Source organism: Armigeres subalbatus, chromosome 1, assembly GCF_024139115.2.
Source record: "Armigeres subalbatus isolate Guangzhou_Male chromosome 1, GZ_Asu_2, whole genome shotgun sequence".
Taxonomy (NCBI): Eukaryota; Metazoa; Arthropoda; class Insecta; order Diptera; family Culicidae; genus Armigeres; species Armigeres subalbatus.
Genome location: NC_085139.1, coordinates 17,414,147 through 17,434,838, shown reverse-complemented (window position 1 = coordinate 17,434,838; position 20,692 = coordinate 17,414,147). Strand labels below are relative to the sequence as shown.

At 38.2% G+C, this 20,692-nt stretch overlaps 1 protein-coding gene across 5 annotated transcripts in view; it reads right to left on the bottom strand.

Annotated features, from left to right (window-relative positions):
* The window catches only part of LOC134222255 (homeobox protein B-H2), a 126,013-nt gene that overhangs the window by 86,866 nt on the left and 18,455 nt on the right, over positions 1 to 20,692 (bottom strand). For 3 of the 5 annotated variants that reach the window (XM_062701417.1, XM_062701411.1, XM_062701399.1), the window contains exon 2: positions 15,081 to 15,302. The exons of 1 other annotated variant lie outside the window; for it this stretch is intronic. The gene's annotated coding sequence lies outside the window, so the exon portion shown is untranslated. Of the gene's footprint in view, positions 1 to 15,080; positions 15,941 to 20,692 lie in introns of those variants that run through there. One more of the 5 variants, XM_062701405.1, reaches the window with a different exon arrangement.

Genomic DNA, 20,692 nt, shown 5'->3' with positions numbered 1-20,692 from the left:
AAATCATATGTAGGAAGGGTACAAGCTCCGATAGTCTTGGGTGTTCCTATAGTTGCAATATTATGGTATACTCAAAATTAACATACCAATCGTAGCAACCCACATTGTAAATCAATTAGTTTATCAGTCAGTACCCGAACCGGAACAAAACATCTTGGCTAGCTCTTTTAAATTGGTAAATATCCTCAAAATACCTTAATATCCAGTAAGAAAACCATGGGATTCGCAACTATAGGAACAAAGGTTAAAAAATAACGCAACTATTGGAACACTATTGAAATTGGAACAATAATTGGAGTTATGATTTTAGTTTTTAATTACGATTTCTTTTCAAACGAAAGCATTTTCTTATTTAAATAGAAGCGAAGAGCCTTCGGATACATATCAACGGTAAGTGAAATTAGATTTGTTATTATTTTGGGGAAGATAATAGTGTTGGAACGCGCTTAGTTCCTCACTATAGGATCATTTATCCTATGCAACGATGACCAAATTATAAAGTAGCTTGTCGGAAAACCCATAGAAACACCTGTAGGAAGGAATTTCTATAGCATAATGTACCATGCTTCCGCTTTCCTCTTTTTTGCGGGACACTTATGGCTTGAGTGGGGCTGTTCTTTTTTTAGTGGCCCCAAACACGCTCCGACATGGGGCACGCGACCCAACAAATCGAATATTTTTCCTGGAATTTTATTATATACACACGCCAAAATTGCTCTGAAAAAAAAAACTAAATTTCATAGATTTTCTTCAGGGTTAGTTCAGAAAGAATTCTTTGGTAAATCTTCGAATTTCTTTGTAAATTCTGATAGGTATTTCTTCCAAAATTTTATTGGAAATTCCTTCAAAAATTCCTGTAAGAATGCCTTCGGAAACCATTTTAGCGACTCCTTTAGCAAAATATTTCCGAAATCTTCAAGGTTTGAAATTTCTCCAAGACTTTCTTCGATAATTTCTTTTGAAAATCCTCCAGAAATTCTTTCATTTTTAAAAATTTTAATTTAAAATATTGCATTATTAACTGCTTTTGCCATTCCTCCAGGGATTTCTTCGGAAAATCATCTGAAGAGGGCTTTGTAAATTCATCCGGATATTCCCTAAAACCATACAAAATTCGTTTAAAAATTGCTGCAGGATTTATTCCGGAAATTTTGTTGTAAGGTTTTGTCCTGAAATTTATTAAAGAATGAAATAGAAAATCCTTAAGGTATTTTCGGAAGAGTTTCTAACGGAAATGTAAATAGAATTTCAAGATAAAATTTTTGACGGAACTCTTGAAGTTATTTTTGAATGATTCCTAAAAGAACTTCTGAATAAATTTCTGATTTCCAAAAGAATTTTTAAGGGGATATTCGAAAGCCTTAAGGAGTTTCTTTTTAAATTTTTGGAGGAATTTTTATTAATTTTCTCAATAATTCCTTGGTGAAATTATGAAAATATTCCTAAGAAGAATTTCGAGGAATTCGTAGAGTTTCGGAAGGGATTTCTAAACCCTTTCAGGACGATTTTTTTTACGTAGATTTAACGCATAAATTTTGTTTCTTCGCTGAATCCTGTCAAAACTAGCATAGAAAGAACTAAAAATCAAATCGATCAACCAAGTCCTGAACGATGTCTCCGTCCATCGGTTAACATCCCAGCAGGTTTGTTGAGCCAATAGAATTGCACTCATAACTTTTGCGAACTACTACTGGCCTTTTATGGTTCTCAGAAAAGGTCCTGGAGCTCGAACATGTCATTTACTCGATCAACAAAGTCCTCAATGACGTATCCATGCATCGTCAACCAATTACAAGTCCTTTTTGGTTCTCAAAAACGTCCTGGAATTCATAACATGTGATCTACTCAATCAACCAAGTCATGAAAAAATTATCTGTTAATAGCTAAACATCCCAGTAAGGCCATTTACCCGGTCGTCGAAATTTAGTTTTGCTTTGTGCAGAAAGCAAAACGATCGGCCGGTCACCGAAATTTTGTTCTGCTTTGTGCGGGTGAGTAAGTTAAGTTTAGTTCGCATCCGATAATTAAAATACTTAGCGTTTCACGATTTTTTTGTTTTAAATCAAACTACACGCTATACACGGCAGATCGTTTACCAAAACGAACCCTGCCACACCATCTACCTCATATAGCCAACATCCCAGTGATTTCTCGTGGAAGTGCAGATGACTCGTCGGCTTCTATTAAAGCGAGTACCACGTCAACAATTTCCTAGCTATTCCTTAATTGACCTGCATTCGGACACGGCCGGCGCTGGTATTGCTTACTTTTGGGTCATCAGGTCTTACACATTGAAGATTATGTTAGTCCCAAACTTCATCTATTGTTTCTCTGTGTAATTACATCTGGCCTGGCAATAACAGAGTAGCAACCGTGGACGGTTTTGAACCAGATTGGGTATATGACGTTGATGAGGATATTGAAAAAGCCTTGATTGATCTGTTAGGTACCGTGGGCTGGACTCAAGATTATTTTGGAGTACCTTGAACAACTTGTATTCAAGTAAAATGTTGATTGAACCGGATTGGGTATATACCGATTATGAGGATATTGCCAAAGACTTGGTTGATCTGGTAGATACTGTGGGCTGAACTCGAGAACGTTTTGGAGTACCTTGAACTTTTCGTATTTCTGAAAATTGATCACTGGCTTGACGTTCATGATGACTAAACCTCATAGAGTGTTCACAATTATTATACAATGTTGTATAGAACTCAGATTCATTTGCATGCTCTCAGAAGCGAAATCTTCCCAAGGTTTCGAATATCTGGGTCTTCAGGGTATAGTCACACTTGATCTCCGACATTTTTTCCTGTAAAGCCAACATCCGGATGAACGAGACTTTGGCGGATACGCTGCATGAAGACTGCTTTGCTTTCGCGCCCTAGTCCGGAGCACCCAGCATAAGTTTTACAGTCCACAACAACATGACACAACAGAGTGCCTGTTTTGTCGTGTTTCTGCTCAGTAAGCAGATAGTTCACGCGGATCGATTTTGTTGTGCTGTGCGGTCGAAATAAAAACGAGTGCAGGTTTGTTCGTGTTTTGTGTTAGACGTAGAACGTTCGCGCGATTATCGAAACAGCCTATCCGGGAAGTCGAAGCTCCAATGAGACATCTGAAAAAAGTTCAGAGTTTGAGTGACGATAATGGAAATTCAACATGGAATATATAGGAAATAGAATTTAAAAAGCATTTTTTAAATATAAAACTTTTTATTGTCTTTATTAATGAGGTTTTCGGCCCTAGACCGGTTCACCTCATACATACAAAACTATATTTAATTGAAAACTATTTGGTTTACTGGATTATACTTTTCAGAATAATTTAAAAATAAAAATCAGAAGGGTTATATACAAGATACGACCGCTCGACGTAAACTACGTAAAGCAGATCATAAGATAATAATTAATTTGCTTAGAGCTTAGAGTGATTGAAATTTTGACTTTTTCGCTCCCCTATGCTTGATCGATAACATTTGCTTAATTTTCAACCGAATTGGTTGTAATTTAACTAAGTACGAGCAGTTTGAAGTTTGTATGGAAATCGCCCCGTATGTGAAAGATCGTTTCGTGAGGCGGCTCATTAACTATTTAGGGAGAGATCCCCCAGCGCAGGACACCTCCCAATACCGGACACTTCTTAAAACGATACTTGCAGAGCTCCCTCCTTCAGCTTATTAGGTACAAAAGGAAGCTATTTAAAAGGCTTTTAACGGCATGAGATATCAGATCTTCATGTAAGCTTTGTACAAAATATGAAATTGAATAAAAATGTTTAAAATTTCGATGTTTCGCGTTATTTAAGAAGGTTTGAACCAACAATGTTAAAATCAATCTAATGCATTCTGATTATGTGTACATGGTCCATATTAGCCATATTTTAAATAATGATGATGATTTGTTAGATGTGCCATGTAATTGTGGTGTTCGGACATTGAGATTTTTCATAGCTATTTTTTACACCTGTTTTGTTACACTTACTTCAATTCAATTGTTTCTTCTTGCTGAGAAAGGACAGAAATTAGCAGAAACAAAGAGGACATTCAAAAAGGTGAGAATTTGGATTAGGATGTACAAAATTTAGCTGAAAAGTCAAATAAGCTCTACTAACAATTTTTATATTTACAGCTTGAAGCACGTGAAAAATATGATTATTCTGAATGATGTCTTTACTCATGTAACAGGAACTTAGTCACATTTAAACAATATTTGAACATTTGATGCAATAGTGTCCGGTACTAGGAGACATTTTTCTGAACCGTGAAATTTTTCTCCAAAATTCATCGTCGTTAAACGTGTTCAAATGATCAAATATAGCTTGTATGAATCATCAATGGCCATATTTTATGTAAAAGGTATAAAAGGAAACATATATCCGGATTAGAGTTTTTTGTCAAATGGCTTTTATGTCCGGCACTGGAGGATCTCCCCCTAAATATAATCAACCCGAAGACTTCGAAGAATATTTCTTAATCTGTAAGACGGTTGTTGTTGCGAACTGATCGAACTTTCGTACAAAAATGCTCATTATTGATATAAAGTTCTTTTACGTGCTCAATTGAATTTCCCACGATTTAATATTTCCTTAATATTTTTCTTGCAAGCAGCAAATTGTTTCGCAACAAAACGATTTATACACTCGCTAAATTACCTATGTTGCCAACGTACTCATATATTTTTATATATTAATGAGCAACATTGCAAAACTTCAAATCGCGCGTCCTAAGTCAAATTACATACAAATCTGCTAAAAATTAAAGAAGTTCTATAAAGACAACTGATACCACCGTTTAAGCATAGGGGAGCGAAAAAATCAAAAATTGAACCACTCTTATGAGCATGATTGACGCCACGGTTGTTACTCTGTTTCTGCCAGGCCAGATGTAATTACAAAGAGAACCAACAGATGATATTTAGGAATAATATTACCTTCATTGTGTACATACGGGTGACCCAAATTTAAGTAATACCGGCGCCGGCCGTTGGGGATGTTGGATATATGGGGTCAGGAGACAGCGCGGTTCGTTTTGGTAAACGTTTTGCCGCGTGAAATTTGTAGTTTTTACGCAAATCATGTTTGATCGCACACCAATTCATTTGTGTTTCGAACAAAATTAGCGTAACTCAATATATAAGAAGATGGTTAGATATAACAATTTTTTTTAAAATTTATTATTCCGCAGTGGTGATGATGCCTTTCCTTTTTCCGTCTGTTGTGTGACTTTTGCAGTGTTATTTTAAAGGGGTGCTGCCTAATAATCAATTTTAATGATCACCTCTTGCTTACATCAACATGTCCAGCATCTGTAGCACTTTTTCATAAACACTACTTTTTTGCTCCGACCGCGGTCATTGCTCTGGTTCTATTGTTGTACTTTTTGTGCGAAACACCGCACAAAAGTAGAGCGCAAGAACCAACGGCACCATACGGCGGTCGTAACGAAAATCTGAAATTTGACTGAGTTGGTAAAGAATTGGAATTTTCAATGTTTTTACGTTGATTATCAATAGTTCCAATGGACTTAAAAAATTGCTGGAGAGTTTCCGATTCGATTGATAATAAAATCTCGAAAATCCATTGAAAGATAACGGAGCTATTAACATTTGAAATCTTACATGATTTCGTGACGGTCTCGAATTTGGAAATTTTTACTTGCCACCCTGTATCCGAGTCTTCCCCTTAGACGTAGTTTACGTCAAAAATGTCTAATGTAAAGGTGCTTATTTAGTAGATTATCAAATTTCTACTACCAAAAGTTAATTAGTTTTAAATTTTAAAGGTTTACAATTTTTTTTCAATTTTCAATTTAATTTTCTATACATCACCATGCTAAATTTTAGTGATGTCACTCATATGCTTTTTATCACTTATTATACGCCAGGGGCCCTCCTTAGCCGTGCGGTAAGACGCGCGGCTACAAAGCAAGACCATGCTGAGGGTGGCTGGGTTCGATTCCCGGTGCCGATCTAGGCAATTTTCGGATTGGAAATTGCCTCGACTTCCCTGAGCATAAAAGTATCATCGTGTTAGCCTCATGATATACGAATGCAAAATGGTAACTTGGCTAAGAAACCTCGCAGTTAATAACTGTGGAAGTGCTTAATGAACACTAAGCTGCGAGGCGGCTCTGTCCCAGTTTAGGGATGTAATGCCAATAAGAAGAAGAAGAAGAAGTACACGCCAGAATCAAAAGAATTAAATTTTTATTCAGGAAGTGTGAATACACTTTAGATATCATTTTGATATGTGGGTGTAATCAAGCGGGGCTTATTGTACACGAATATAACTTCGGAATGCATGCGTTCTTGAAATGGGCCATAGGAGCTGCAATAGTACTATCACCTTCTAGCTTCCGGATCTAAGATTCTTGCAATTATAAAAATAAAATGGTTGCACGAATATTCTATCCATAATACCACTGCCAGAGTTAGATTGCAAACACACACATACTCACAGAGCTCTTGCACTGATTTTACACAGTCAAGCCAATCTAAAACGCTGGACATATATGAGCCATCCGTCCCGAAAGGAATAAGGAACTACTGGAAGAATTTGTTTGAGGAAGAGTTTGAGGATACTGGAATAATTGCTGATGAAAATCATTTAAAAATTGAAGGAGTTCCTTCATCAGAAATCCCAAAAGCAAATTCCTAAGGAATTCATAGAGCAACTAAAAAAAATCTGGTATTCCTGAAATCATTTCCGTATGTATTCTTTAATGAATTTCTGAAGAGGTTTCCGTAGGAATTCCAAACAAAATTCAAACGAAAATTACAAATTTCTAGAAGAATAATCAAGAGAATTTCTAAAAGAATTTCGGAAAATTTCTCAAAAGAATTGGCAAAGGAATTCTCGAAAGGATCTTTCCGGTGGAATTTCTGAAGGAATTCTTGAAACAAACTTGTATTCATAAATTTCTTCAAGAGTTTCTTTGGACATTCCTCCTCTTTTGGAACGTCTTGGGATTTCTTCTGAGAATCCACCGGAAGTGCATTGGAGACAAATCCAGATATTTCTTTGGATATTCCTCATAGTATTCCTTGCAAAATCTAAAGAAAGAATTGAAAAAAATCGAAATATACTTCTTTTAGAAAATTTTACCTACAACATCTATGGAAATTGATTTAGGATTACCTTTGGAAATTCCTTTAGGAATTTCTTCGGAATAAATTTTAAGAACACTGTCACTGACTCAAGAAATCCCTTTGGAAACTCTAGGAAGAAATTCTTGAAATACCTTCGAAATTTCCTTCAGGAATTTCTTCAGAACTTCGTCCAAAATTTTATTCGAAAATTATTTTAGGTACATATTCCTTCGTTTATTTCCTTTGCTCATTCTTGTGAAAATTCTTTAGAAATTCCTTACGAAGTATCTACAGGAAATCCTTTAAAGCTTCCTTAATTTTTTTATTGCTTTATTATAGTGATTTTTTAGGTTATTCACTTAAAATTTCCTTTAGAAACTCCTCCAAAAATTCTTTTAGGATTTCCTATTTCATTCTTCTGTAACTTTCCGTATGAATTTTTTCATCAAAATTTCCGGAATAATTCCTGCATGAATTTTGGAAGGAATCTTACATTGAAATGCCTTGAGAAATTTACAAAGGCCTTTCGGGAGGTTTCCTAAAGTTTCGAAAGAATTTCCTAAGGAATTATTAAAATAATCTTCGGAAGAATTTCCAATGGAATTTCCAAACAAATTCCTAATGGAATTTTCAAATAGCTTTAGAGTTTCTTCTGGAACATCTGATGGAATTCTTTCGAGAATTTTGTCAGGAATTTCTCTGGGAAGTTCGGACAGCAGTAAAACAAAACCCTGTTTTGAATCTGGAATTAAGACCAAAAAAAAACAAAAATATCGGGATTTCACTCGATTCATCATCATACTTATGCGGATATTCTCGAGAATTCTATAGGGATTTACTTCATGAGTTGCTTCGAAAAATTTCTTCAGTAACCATTCAGGTGTTATTTTTTTAATTTATTAATACGGCTAATCACACAGAAATTCTTTCAGGTATACCTTCAAGCATTCCTTCGGATTCCATCGTGAGTTTCGTCTCTCTCCTGAAGGAATTTCTTCAAACATTTTACGCAAACAAATATAGAAATATCTTTAAAAATTCCTTAAGGATTTTCTTTCGAAAATTCTTTGGAAAATTTGTCTAAGAATCAGTTTAAAAGAATTTCCTTCAGGAATTCCTGTAGCAATACTTTCAGAAATTCTTCAAGATATTCCATAGGAAGTTTCATATCATCGGCTCCCGTAATTCCGCTGAATTTTTACCTGATAGAGAATAACCGATTGGATCCCAGACAGCACGCTTTCCGACCAGGCTTCGGCACTGGAACATACCTTGCTTCCCTTGGCCAGATCCTGGATGATGCCTTGAAAAATGATGAACATATAGAGCTTGCATCCCTTGACCTGGCGAAAGCCTACAATCGGGCATGGACTCCGGAGGTCTTGAAAAAGCTTAAGAAATGGGGCATCACTGGAAACATGCTGGCATTTCTGCGGAACTTTTTGTATGGACGAACGAGTCAGGTACTGACACTGGCACCTAACATTTCGACCTCATTTCGAGAGAACCAGGCTTGTAAGGCTTGGAGGAGGCATGTAAGACCCGCATCAACTTTCTACGAGCGATAACCCACAAAAGGACCAGGAGTAACCGGGATATAAGAAGACAAGTGGCGGACGCCATTATTGATAGTCACCTACTGTATGGACCAGACATCACTTGCAGGCCTTTTTAAAGAAATGGAGAAAACTCTCTCTTCTGCCTAAAACACGGCCTTTCGTACCATCTCTGGGCTCCTTCCATCCACTCCTGCTTTAGCTGCATGTGCTGAAGGCGCTGTTTTACCATTCTGATTCAAACTAACGGGGACAATTGGATGCAGAGCAGTGGGTTTCTTAGAGCGTAGTTATGACGAAGGGCAAGCTTGCTTCATGCAGGCTCAAGTAAACATTGCCCTCAACGCGGTGGCCAGTAATAAGCTTCCCCTATGGCTGAACTCCACCGAGAAGGGCCGCGAAGCTGGAAGGCCAAGACTCTAACAATTGACTGGTCAAACAAGGCACAATTGCGGAAAGGTACCAACCCAACTTGAGCCCAGGCGGTCTTTAGCGAAAGGGTTCAACATAAATACCAAAACACTGAAATCCGGTACTCTGATGGATCTTAAGTCAATGGCTCGGTTGGGGTCGGTGTCTTCGGCCCAGATCTGCAAGTGCACCTCAGACTGGACGACCAGTGTTCGGTCTACTCGGCCCTTGTTCAAGGCAGCATCCGAAACAAGCACTGCGCCCATCCTGATCGTGTCAGACTCGGAAAACATTCTTTTGGCTCTGGAATCCTCCAGAGCAACGCATCCGTGGATCCAGACCATACAGGACCTCGTTACTGACAGCAACTTTCTGTGGGTACCCATACACGTCGGGATATATGGCAACGAGGAAGTAGATAAGCTGGCAAACCTGGGAAGGAGCAGTACTTATCTCACCCTAAACATTCCTGGAATCGACGCCAAAAGCGAAATAAACAAGACCGTAAAAGAAGCATGGGAAATGGAGTGGAGGCGAAAGCGCTCCTACTTTCTGCGGCAAATGAAAGGCGAGACATGGGCATGAGAAGATCGAATGAACTGGAGGGAACAACGCGTATTGTCCCGACTTCGAACAGGCCAGTCCAAACTAAGCAAGGACTTCTCAGGCCAGGGTCCGTTCCACCGGATGTGCGACAACTGTCATGTACGCAAAAATAGTGAACATGTGCTAAGCGAGTGCCCCCTCTATGCGGCTTCCAGAACATTGCACCATATCGGTAGCATCGGGGATGCATTATCAAATGATCCGGCATGCGAAGCAGCAATCATTTGTTTCTTGAAAAATGCAGGAATCTATAAGGACATCTTACAAGAGCAGATGGGGCCCTCCTTAGCCGTGTGGTAAGACGCGCGGCTTCAAAGCAAGACCATGCTGAGGGTGGCTGGGTTCGATTCCCGGTGCCGGTCTAGGCAATTTTCGGATTGGAAATTATCTCGACTTCCCTGGGCATAAAAATATCATCGTGCTAGCCTCATGATATACGAATGCAAAAATGGTAACCTGGCTTAGAAACCTCGCAGTTAATAACTGTGGAAGTGCTTAATGAACACTAAGCTGCGAGGCGGCTCTGTCCCAGTGTGGGGATGTAATGCCAATAAGAAGAAGAAGAAGAACAAGAGCAGATCACCTCCGGTTAGCAGCTTGACTCCCACAAACGACCAAAGGGCATCGAATTGGACAAAGGGAAATGACCTATGATAAACAAAACCGCGACGGAGCAAATCATATCATCCATACTCTTAGCATCGAACAAAAAGAACAACTCCTCTCAATCAATATAACCAATTACACCAAAAATGCTGTTGCCCTACCATTACCAGAGCTCTGGCGCCGCCATTGCTGTTGACTGTTGACATAACTGTTGGTTGTGAGCATAATAAATTATTTCATTGTAATTGTGTATCTGAATGTCATGTTTTCTTTAGTATAAGCTTCTTCCTGTTAGTCCTATGAAACGAGAATCTATCCATCTTCTATCTATCTTCTATATCTTCTATATCTTCTATCTTCTTATTTATTATTTATTTATATATATAAAACTCAATGTTTATATGTTTGTATGGATGTTCCAGCATAACTTCTGAACGCCTTGGCCGATTTCAACCAAATTTAGAACACACATTTTTTATCTTAAGGAGACGACGATAGGGGGGTTAGGGATGCTCTTTGGAAAAGTGGGAGGGTGTGGGGGGGAGGGGTATTGCTAAGTTATCGATCAACTCAGTGTACCTTCTGAACCCCTTGGCCGATTTCAACCAAATTTGGAACACACATTCTTTAACTTAGAGAGACGATGATGGGGGCTAGGGATGCTCTTTGCAAAAGGGGGAGGGTGTGGTGGGGAGGGGTATTGCTAAGTTATCGATCAATCCAGTGAACTTTCTGCACCCCTTGGCCGTTTTCAACCAAATTTGGAACACACATTTTTTTTCTTAAGAAGACGACGATGGGGGGGTTAGGGATGTTCTTTGGAAAACGGGGAGGTATGTACCAAATTTGTATCAAATATTGTCTATCCTAAGAAAACGATGTTAGTGGATGTGGGTAAGTCATTTTAAAAGAAGGAGGGGGCTGAGAGAGAGGTATTGTTTAGTTATCGATCAATTCAGTATAACTTCTGAACCCATTTACCGATGTCCACCAAATTTGGAACCCATGTTCTCTGTCTAAGGAAGACCATACTAGACTGTTTTTTTTAGATTAGCCCGATTTTGAACGAACATCGGATGAATTTTTAGGCCGGTTTACACGTGTAGCACTTTTTTTTGGTTTTTGTTTTCGATTTTAAAATAGTTGAATGCTTCAAAAAATGTGAGTTTTTTGGGAAAGTTGACCTCAAATTAGCCAAAGAATCGACTGAGACAATAAAACGATATTCAATTTTCGACGGGAAAGGTCAATTGTTACCCTTCATCGGAATCATAGTTTGCCCAGTGAAAAGCAATGATTAATGTGATTCCTTCTGGATGATGGATGTGATTGCTTTTTTAAAAGTTAGCATTCGCTCGGAATAAGGCAATGGTGGGTGTGATCCCTTCTTTTAAAGTATGCGTTTGCCCGGAATAAGGCATCGATGGATGTTTTTCCTTTTTTAGAAATAGGCGTTTGCCCGGAATGAGGCAATGGGTTTGATCCCTTCTTCGAAATCAGTCAATGTTTCCAAAAGTTTTCTTTTAATAAAATGATGAAGTATCATTAGGTAAACACAATTACCCTGTTGATCAATTGGTTTTAACATTTTCCTATTGTGAAATCAAATAGCAAACCAATCTGGCAATTCCGAGCAAGGCCGGGTACATAAAGCTAGTCATAAATAATACATAAATGAAAGAGAACATATTACGTTTATAAAAACAACATTTGGAAAATTGCTCATCATTGGCATCCCTGGCGACCACCTCGTCAGAGCAACTGACTAGAAATAGCAACAAGACAGTCACAATCGGATTGTCACAACTTATCCTAGATTAAGTGCAAAAAACCTGTATACACTGCATTTAAATTACTTAATTGTATCGTATTATTTAATTGTATTTTTTTTTCTTTCTTTATTTACGTGATTTTTGATGATTTATGAATTCTCCACTAAAAATCGGTAATGAAATCATCCGTCATATTGTCACTGAAAATGTGACACATTTCGAGTATTTGAAGTGGTTAGGTATTGTCTCTGTTCTTGTTTAATAAAAATCGAATTGGTCTTCGTTCTCAATCTCATGTACACATAATTAATTCCGTCTTTTTTAATTCATCTTCTCTCTCATTTGGGTCTAGTTTAGAAGATTTTAAGTGAGTTAAGCGATTAATAAGAGAGTGATGGTCAGAGAGACGATTTTGAAGTTATTTTGTAGTTAAGCCCATTTACGAACAAACACAATCAGCACACGGGATGCGATAAATCACATTCCGTCTGTCTAAATGTGACGCTTTTTCCTGCAGCTATTGTTTTTGACGCATTTGAGGCCCAGTGAAATATTTATAAAATTTCGTTTTATAATTTTAGCAAGAGCCGGTGTGAGATTCTCCACGTGATGGAGTGATCGATGAATATCAGGTTTGGGCTTTGACTAGAATGGCTATTTTATTAGTATTCCGTGGACCGATACAATGCCAAAAAACATCCCCAATAATCGCAAACGACGGTCGTAAATTTGTCAGTAACGGAATTGATGTAAATTTCTGTGCGAATTCGTGAACAACTTCTCTCGGAATTTCTTTTGCAATATCTGTATAATCCCTCGTGGAATTCGTGTAAACTTCCTTCTGGAATAAGAGTTGAATTTCTCCCGGAATAAATGTTAAAATCTTTCCGGAATTCGTTTGGAATTCCTCTCATAATTCACGTTGGTTCCTCCAGGAAGAGTTCGTGGAGAATTCATTTGAAAATTAGTCTAAAATTCTTCGCGGAATTCGGAGATGGTGTGGAATTCCTCTCGGAATTCGAGTAGAATTCCTCACGGAATTGGTGTAGCTTTCTGCAAGAATTCGAGTAGTTTATTGGCCGGAACTCGTGTAGACTAAATTCGTGTAGAATTTTTCCCTGAATTTGTGTAGAACCTCTCGTGGAATTTGTGTAGACTTGGTGGTGAAAAATTCCACTCCGAATTCGAATTGAATACCTTACGGAATTCGTGTAGATTTTTGCCGCAGCTTATGTAGAGCTGCTTCCAGAATTCGTATAGGATATACCAGAACTCGTGTAGAATTCCTCCCAGAATTTGGGTGAAATGTTTTTAGGAATTTCTGTAGAATCTCTCATGGAATTCGACCTTACTAGTTGTTCCTATAGAGAATTAGGCCTGCACAAGAAGGATGCTTCAATTTTTTTTGCAGTGCGCAACCCGAGTAGACGAAAATAGCTCAAGAATATCAAATGTTGATTAGATCGCCAAATGTGATATGGATATGATTTATATAATATATAAAAGATCAGACGACTATATCAATATTTTGCACTAAAATATCATAAGGATATCAAGTTATGTTATTTGAAATAAGTGATCGATATCAAGCGCCATTAGTTTGTTCTTATCCATAACATATCTTGATATTTAGGGAAGAGGCCCCAAAACGCCCCCCCGATGCAAAACGCCTTTTGTGGTTTTCCTCATATTTTCCGTCGTTAAGATGGCCGTAATAAAACTAGATCTAAAATTATGTAGATTAGGCGAAAAAAGTTTTAAAATAGTGTATGGGAAGGTCGGAAAAACCGAAAATTTCCACATTTTGCAGAAACATCTAACATTTTGGCGAGGCAAAACGCCCTAGTAGAATTAACCCACAATGTACTTGCGTCTCCACGCACTATCCATACCAGAATGCTGATTCGCCGACGCGTGGTGCTTTGTTCCCTAGGAGCTGCCAGCTTAAAGGCGTTTTGCCTCATAAGTTTTCCGGCAACAGAATATCACCACTTTTTTGAAATGTTAATATTATCAATATGATTGAGATTTTTGACAATTTTTAAATGGCATCAACTAGCTATCTTGTTTAACTGTTGCACAATGTGAAAATACCCATGAATAGCGTTACAAATAAGACAATAAAGCAGTGTTTGCTTAGCTAGGGCATATTGCCCCCCCCTTCCTCTAAATGATATTTCGGTGCAAATTTTTGATATTGTTGCCTGTTCTTTTATCTCTTATATCAATCAAGTCCATATCATGTTTTGTTATTCTGTTCACGGCTTCTGCCCGGGAAATACCACGTTTTAATTCACTTTTGCGCGTAACGTTATAGAATAAAGCATCGTCCTAGTAATTAATGATCAGTGCTAAATCACTCAAAATAAATTAGCATTGTAACACCAGTACAATGTTTTACAGAATGCGATTGCTCATTTGGTAAATTAAATACTCTACCATTATTACAAATCGTGACTAACAGTTTTGGAGAAAAGTCGCCAGCAAACGGTAAGAGCTGCCTGTCAATCAAACTACTGCACTTCAGATTGATATATTAGCTAATCCACATTATCTAGAAAGGCAACAGCCTTACTGTAAACAACCAGTGGAAGGTCTTATGACACGCAATTCATGATAACTACATGAATTAAAATTGTATCGAACATAAAGATAATCATTGTCAGAAATTGATATCAAGTAGAAAAGAACACGCAGCTAGCGGGTGCAAGAATTTCAAAGAGTCCTGTTCGAGAATTATACGACATTCTTCGAATCATGCGCAACTTACTTATAGTCGTTCTCGTCCATAAACATATTTTTATGAATGTAATTAGTTGGGCATGTTGGTTTTCCAGACAATTCCTCAATTCCATAAAATACATCATCACTTAACTTTTAAATGTGCAAAGCCTGTAGTTGACCTGGCATCCCTGATCGCGATCGTCAGCGCTCAAGACCGTTTACTCTTACGCATGGAAATCCACCGAAGAAATGCTGTTCTCCTAATTAAGGCAATTAAGTAATTGGTTCGCCGACAGTGAGTGAAGTCGTTTACTTACATGTGCCTCCCCGATGTAGCGGCCGTCGCGTCGTTTTCTTCACCGTCTATGGCTCTGCAAATTCCGAAAGCATTTATCCAATCCGAAGCATCCGCCAGAGTAGTCCTTTGGGGGTTTTCACACGATTTCACTCGAAACAGTTATTAATAATTATTCATATCGCACCACGCGTTGTCACTCTGCCAATTGCCACACACGTTTATGATTGGGGTCATAAAATTCCTGTCGAAGCCGAAGAATGAAACTCACGTAAAAATGACTGTTGCGAAATTAATATTTCTCTCCACGCCGCATGTCCAAGGGGTGATATAAAAAAGGTATAACCGTAATCGATAACCACTGCCCGGCCCCGGCCGCACACACCCTCGGCAATTATTGCTTCCTACTTGCCCCGCTATGGTCAAATAATGAAGTATCACTGGGCGTCGTAAAACGCGACTCGAAAGAGGCGGCACGGCACTCGATTTTGGGAAGCACTCTCCACTCGCCGTTGACTGGCTCGATACTGATGATGGACCGTTTTGTTCCGAACCAGTGCGGCTCGCGCGTTCGCTTCTGCTTGCTGCCCGCTGATGCAGATGATGATGATAATCGACACACAACAGAGTTCACCAGATATTATCCAATTTATCATAAAATCACCCACTCCGGGAGAGCGCGCGCGACGACAAACGATGTGAAAACTTGTGCTCCGCCGCGCTCCTCCGCGCGTCTGGGCCACTGCTTCACGCGCTTACACCTCCTCCGTCTTCGACAACGCAACCAACAACGATGGCAACGCACCCCCAATCTATCAGATCCGAGGATTTAGCGACGACGTTCTCGATGTGTGTACACAAAAACACTGGCTGATTGACTCGAGTGCATCAAATGGGTTTTATGAGGGCTTGAGCTAGAGTTAGACTGGTCGAAAAAATGGAACCAGCTGTGTCGAAGAGTAATGATAATGTGCTTTTACTGTTAAATATTTAGGCAGTTTGGGCAATGTTAGTAATGAATTTGACTTCAAATAAGTGATGTATTTGTTCCTTTATTAGAGTGATATTAAATTATTGGAAAACTGGTTCTTCAATAAATAAGTGATGTAGGTAGAAACGTCGTTACGTTAAATCGATCTGAGAAGAAAAGATAAGATAAACAACTCAGCGACAGACGAACCACCGTACGCATGAAATACAGGATTCCGTGGACAGAGTGTAGTTGACTTCTTGATAGACGGCCCGTGGAATCCAAGAAAATTCTTCGAATTGAAATGGCGAAATTGGCGATGGATCCGATGCACTAGAAATAGCATTATATGATGGTTCCTTGGAAGGATAATGGGATGACGCTATTCGCTTTGATGTGCGTTTGCTGCGTTAGTGGATAGTATAACAATCTCGATCGAATTCGTGTTCTCTAGAATTTCACTTACTCTGAAGACTGCAAACTGTCGGTAGTTTCTGGGATCAGCTTTGATTCATGATCTTTGGAATTGAAACACAAAAAAAAAGTGGAACGTTTTCTTCGACAAATTTCTATTGCCCTTATTGCAACCTTGTGATTACAGTCTCGGAATCGATCATAGTTTCAGCGGAGCGATCTTCGATTTTGCGGCAATCAAGCAACATTGCAGATCAGTATCTTATTCATCCGTACGCAGATAGTGAAATCATTCGACTTAAAGCCATTTGGCGGAATTGAACAATTTTTACCTTAAATTATTCAGATAAAAATGCCATCTGGTTGAAAATATCGTTCAGCCCGAATGGTTATTTTGTCGAAAAAAAAAACGGTTGGCCAAACAGGTCATTTGGGCGCAAATACCGTTTGGTCGAAATGGTCGTTTGATAGAAAAGGCCATTTGGCCGAGTATTTCGTTTGGATGAACAGGTTATTTGGTCGACAAAGTTGTTTTTTCAGAAATGTCGTTTCTTCCCGCTCTTCATTTAACACTTTTCATTTCTTCGACAAATTTCGTTCAGCATACAACATTTACGGTGGCTGGAAAATAAAATTTGCATAAATAATAAAATATGTTATTTAACAAAACTTATGGAATTGCCCACAATTTAATCAGGTTAGAAGCAATAAATGAATATAAAATTTCCATAAACATTTAAAAATTTTACGGGAACCAAAAATATATTAACTCTTTTAAATGAACAAATTACAATTATAAAAGAAGAATTTTCCTTAAGGAAATCAAAAAATTTCCATCGAAAAAAAATCTATAAATAAGTCAATATTAAACTACAAAATATTCCACAAAACAATTTTTTTTCACAAAAAACTCAAAACTTTTTACAAGAGATCAATGAAGAGCAAACAAAACTAAGAAATTTTTCATTGGGAAAAATAGCAAAAAGCAATAAAATTGTTTAAATTTCCCATGAACAATAAATGTTTCAAAAGAAGAGTAATCTATGAAAAAATGATCAGTTTTATTGCTTTCTCATATCTTCCCAAGGAATTTTTATATTGTTCTTTATTGGTTTTTGTAGGAAAGTTTTAAATTTTGAGAGGAAAATTTTTAGAAGTTATTTATTGCTAATATTGATTCATTAAATAAATCAATATTAGCAATAAATAACTACAAAATTTAAAAGTTAATAGTAAATTTTGATTTCTTTATGGAAAATATTTTTTCATAATTACAAATAACTGCAATTCCGTAGAACTGATAAATTTTTGTCCCTTGGTAGATTCTCAATTGTTTATAAAAATTTCGCGTTATATATGGTAGTTTTATACTTATTTATGTACTAGCTATATGTATCCGGCCTTGCTCGGAATTGCAAGTTTGATTCGCAGTTTTTTTACAATCGGGAAATTATGAAACCAATTGGACATCAGGGTAATTGTGATTTCTTAAGATTAAAAGAAGCCAGATTTCACTTTTGGAACCACTGACTGATGAGCATGAGTATGAGCATTATGACCGCACAATTCGTAGTTGCTACTCCGTGATTGACTAGAACATGCGAAATTGAGAGAACACAATAAATGGGGCTTGTCACTAGCTATCCATTCTCAATGCACACGTTTTGGGAGCTCAAATATCTAAAGTCAATAACAGCCACGTCCTTACGGCCATATAGGAAGGGAAGGATTGTTAGTCCGACTCTCGTTGCTACTAGAGACCGAGTATAACTCTGCATTTCCACGATTGTCTTGAAATAGGATATCATTTTAGTTACAAAGGATAATTTATATGGATTCACTTTGGTAAGTGATGCGATCTATGGGTTTGGAAATAAAGTAAAACCATGCACGCCCTTTGGCATATACAATCTGAGGAGAATCGCGTTTTGGACGACCGAATGGACGCGTAGCACTTTGTACTTACTTGCCCGATAGCTAATGTAAACTTTTGAAGATCGCGCTTGTTTCGACCGGAGCAAATTGCTTTATACCCAGCTAATGCATGCTTTCTACGAAAGGTTTATGTGTTTTTAATTGTATTATCAACCAGAGTCATTTCACCATTGTGGCTTAATTCCAGCACCACTCATTAAAATAACAAACTAAGGGGGAATGCCAGCGCCGTAGTGTGCGGTTGGCCGGCTTGTCCCCCGCCAAGGGCGTCACCATCAGGGGGCGCCAGAATCAAGAATCACGGTATGAGAAATAGAACTTTTTTTTTTCGTTGCATGACCAAGTAATAACAAACCGACCACAAAGTCCAAAGGTCTATGGCGGAGATATTTCAAGAAATCTAATCTTTCTTCTATCTCAAATATACATTGGAATGATTTGGTTTCAGCTTTGACTGCCATTTCGGTTTCTCTGAGCCTTTTGGAATCGGTTACAAGGGACTACAAGGGAATTACAAGTCTAGAGAACTCATATTCAAAAGTTATTTAAAAATTGTGGATCGGATTGTTTCCATTTTTGGGCACAATTACTGCCATAGGTGTTGACCAAAATTGCAAAAGACTTTTTGCTCTAATGACTTATATCGGGTAGGTGTAAGGGTAAGCATGGTGTAGCTTAGACAAATTTGCTCATTTCATTCAGAAAAACTTCATTTAGTCCGAAAAACTATCATCATGGTCAAATTATGACATTACGATAAGCAGTGATAATGTGCCTTGCTTAATTGACTACTTTAGTTGTCATTTCTCAAAGCTCTTGTGGATAAGCAAAATTTTTCCGCAATACATAAGGCAGGTTGTTGGATTTTATTGACTCAGTACCACCAAACCACTGACAGACCCATTCTTATGTTGGATCTTTCTAGGTCCGAAATCCGATAGCGATTTCGATCATCGATTGATCCACTTTAGAGTTGGATTTTCTCGTTCCAACCATTTGACATTTGTATATGATTTGTCACGATTTTCAAATCCCTTTTCCCTGCGATGTACTTGCAAGTACGTCAGATACTTCCATTGAGAGCAAGAAACAGCCGTTAGGATACTATGAGCTGTAAGTAAATAACTTTCAGCAATTTTATTGATCTTCCAGCCTGGATGTTCCAACAGATTCCATACGAGGATCCAGAAATGCCCACGACTCTGCAAAGTTCCTAACATATCTTACCATATTTTACAAATAGTTAAAAATATTACAACATTTGAAAACTTTCCAGGGACATACCGCCTAATATACGGCTTGTTAAATGAAGCAAGGGGTCTCCAGCAGCCTTGCGAGCAAAAGCGTAGGATTGCCAATCCGGAGATGACGAGTTCGATTCTCGGTCCGGCCTAGGATGTTTTCGGGTTGAAAACTTTCTCGATACCCTGGGCATAGTGTATCCATTGTACTTGCAACACAAGATACATACTCATGCAATGAAATACTAAGTTGAAAGGCAGGCCAAGCTCCAGTTGAAATGTAGAGCCATAGAAGAAGAGAAGAAGATATGAAGCATCTTCAATCCACTAATCTCTTTAATATTACTTTTTTACAAGATGAGCCAACATAGGGAAGAAAATCTCGTTAATAAAAATTTATAAAACTTTAAGGTGGGATTCAAAATGTTATTGAAATGTGAAATATTGCACATTTTTCCTTAGTAAGAGAGGGGCGCCCAGCAAAGATTTCGCCAAGGGCGCCGGGAATCCACGCTACGGCTCTGGGGAAGGGTCATTTGGGCGAAACCCATTCGGGCGAAAGCCGTTTGGCCGAATGTCACTAGGCCGAAAGTTGTTTGGCCGAATATTCCATTTGGCTGAACAGACCATTAGGCCGAAAGTCATTTGGTCGAAAGGGTCATTTAGCCGAAAGGGTCATTTGGTCGAAAGGGTCATTTGGTCGAAAGGGTCATTAAGCCGAAAGGGTCATATGACCGAAAGGGTCGTTCGTTTGGCTCAAAGGGTCGTTTTTCCGGAAGAGTCATTTGGCTGAAAAGGTCATTTGGCCGAAAAGGTCATTTGGTCGAATAGTTCATTTGAAAAGTGAGAAATTAGGAATGAAAAGAGAGACGTCTCACATCTCACTCTTCATTATTCTCTTCTCATTGTAAAGTGAGTAGTGCGAAGTGGGTAGTGAGACGTCTTACTACTCACTTCGCGCTTCTATGTTTTTATAGTGAGAAGTGTGAAATGAGGAGTGCGAAGTGAGAAGTGAGACCTTTCACTACTTATTTCGCGCTTCTCACATTTTACAGTGAGAAGAGAAAAATGAAA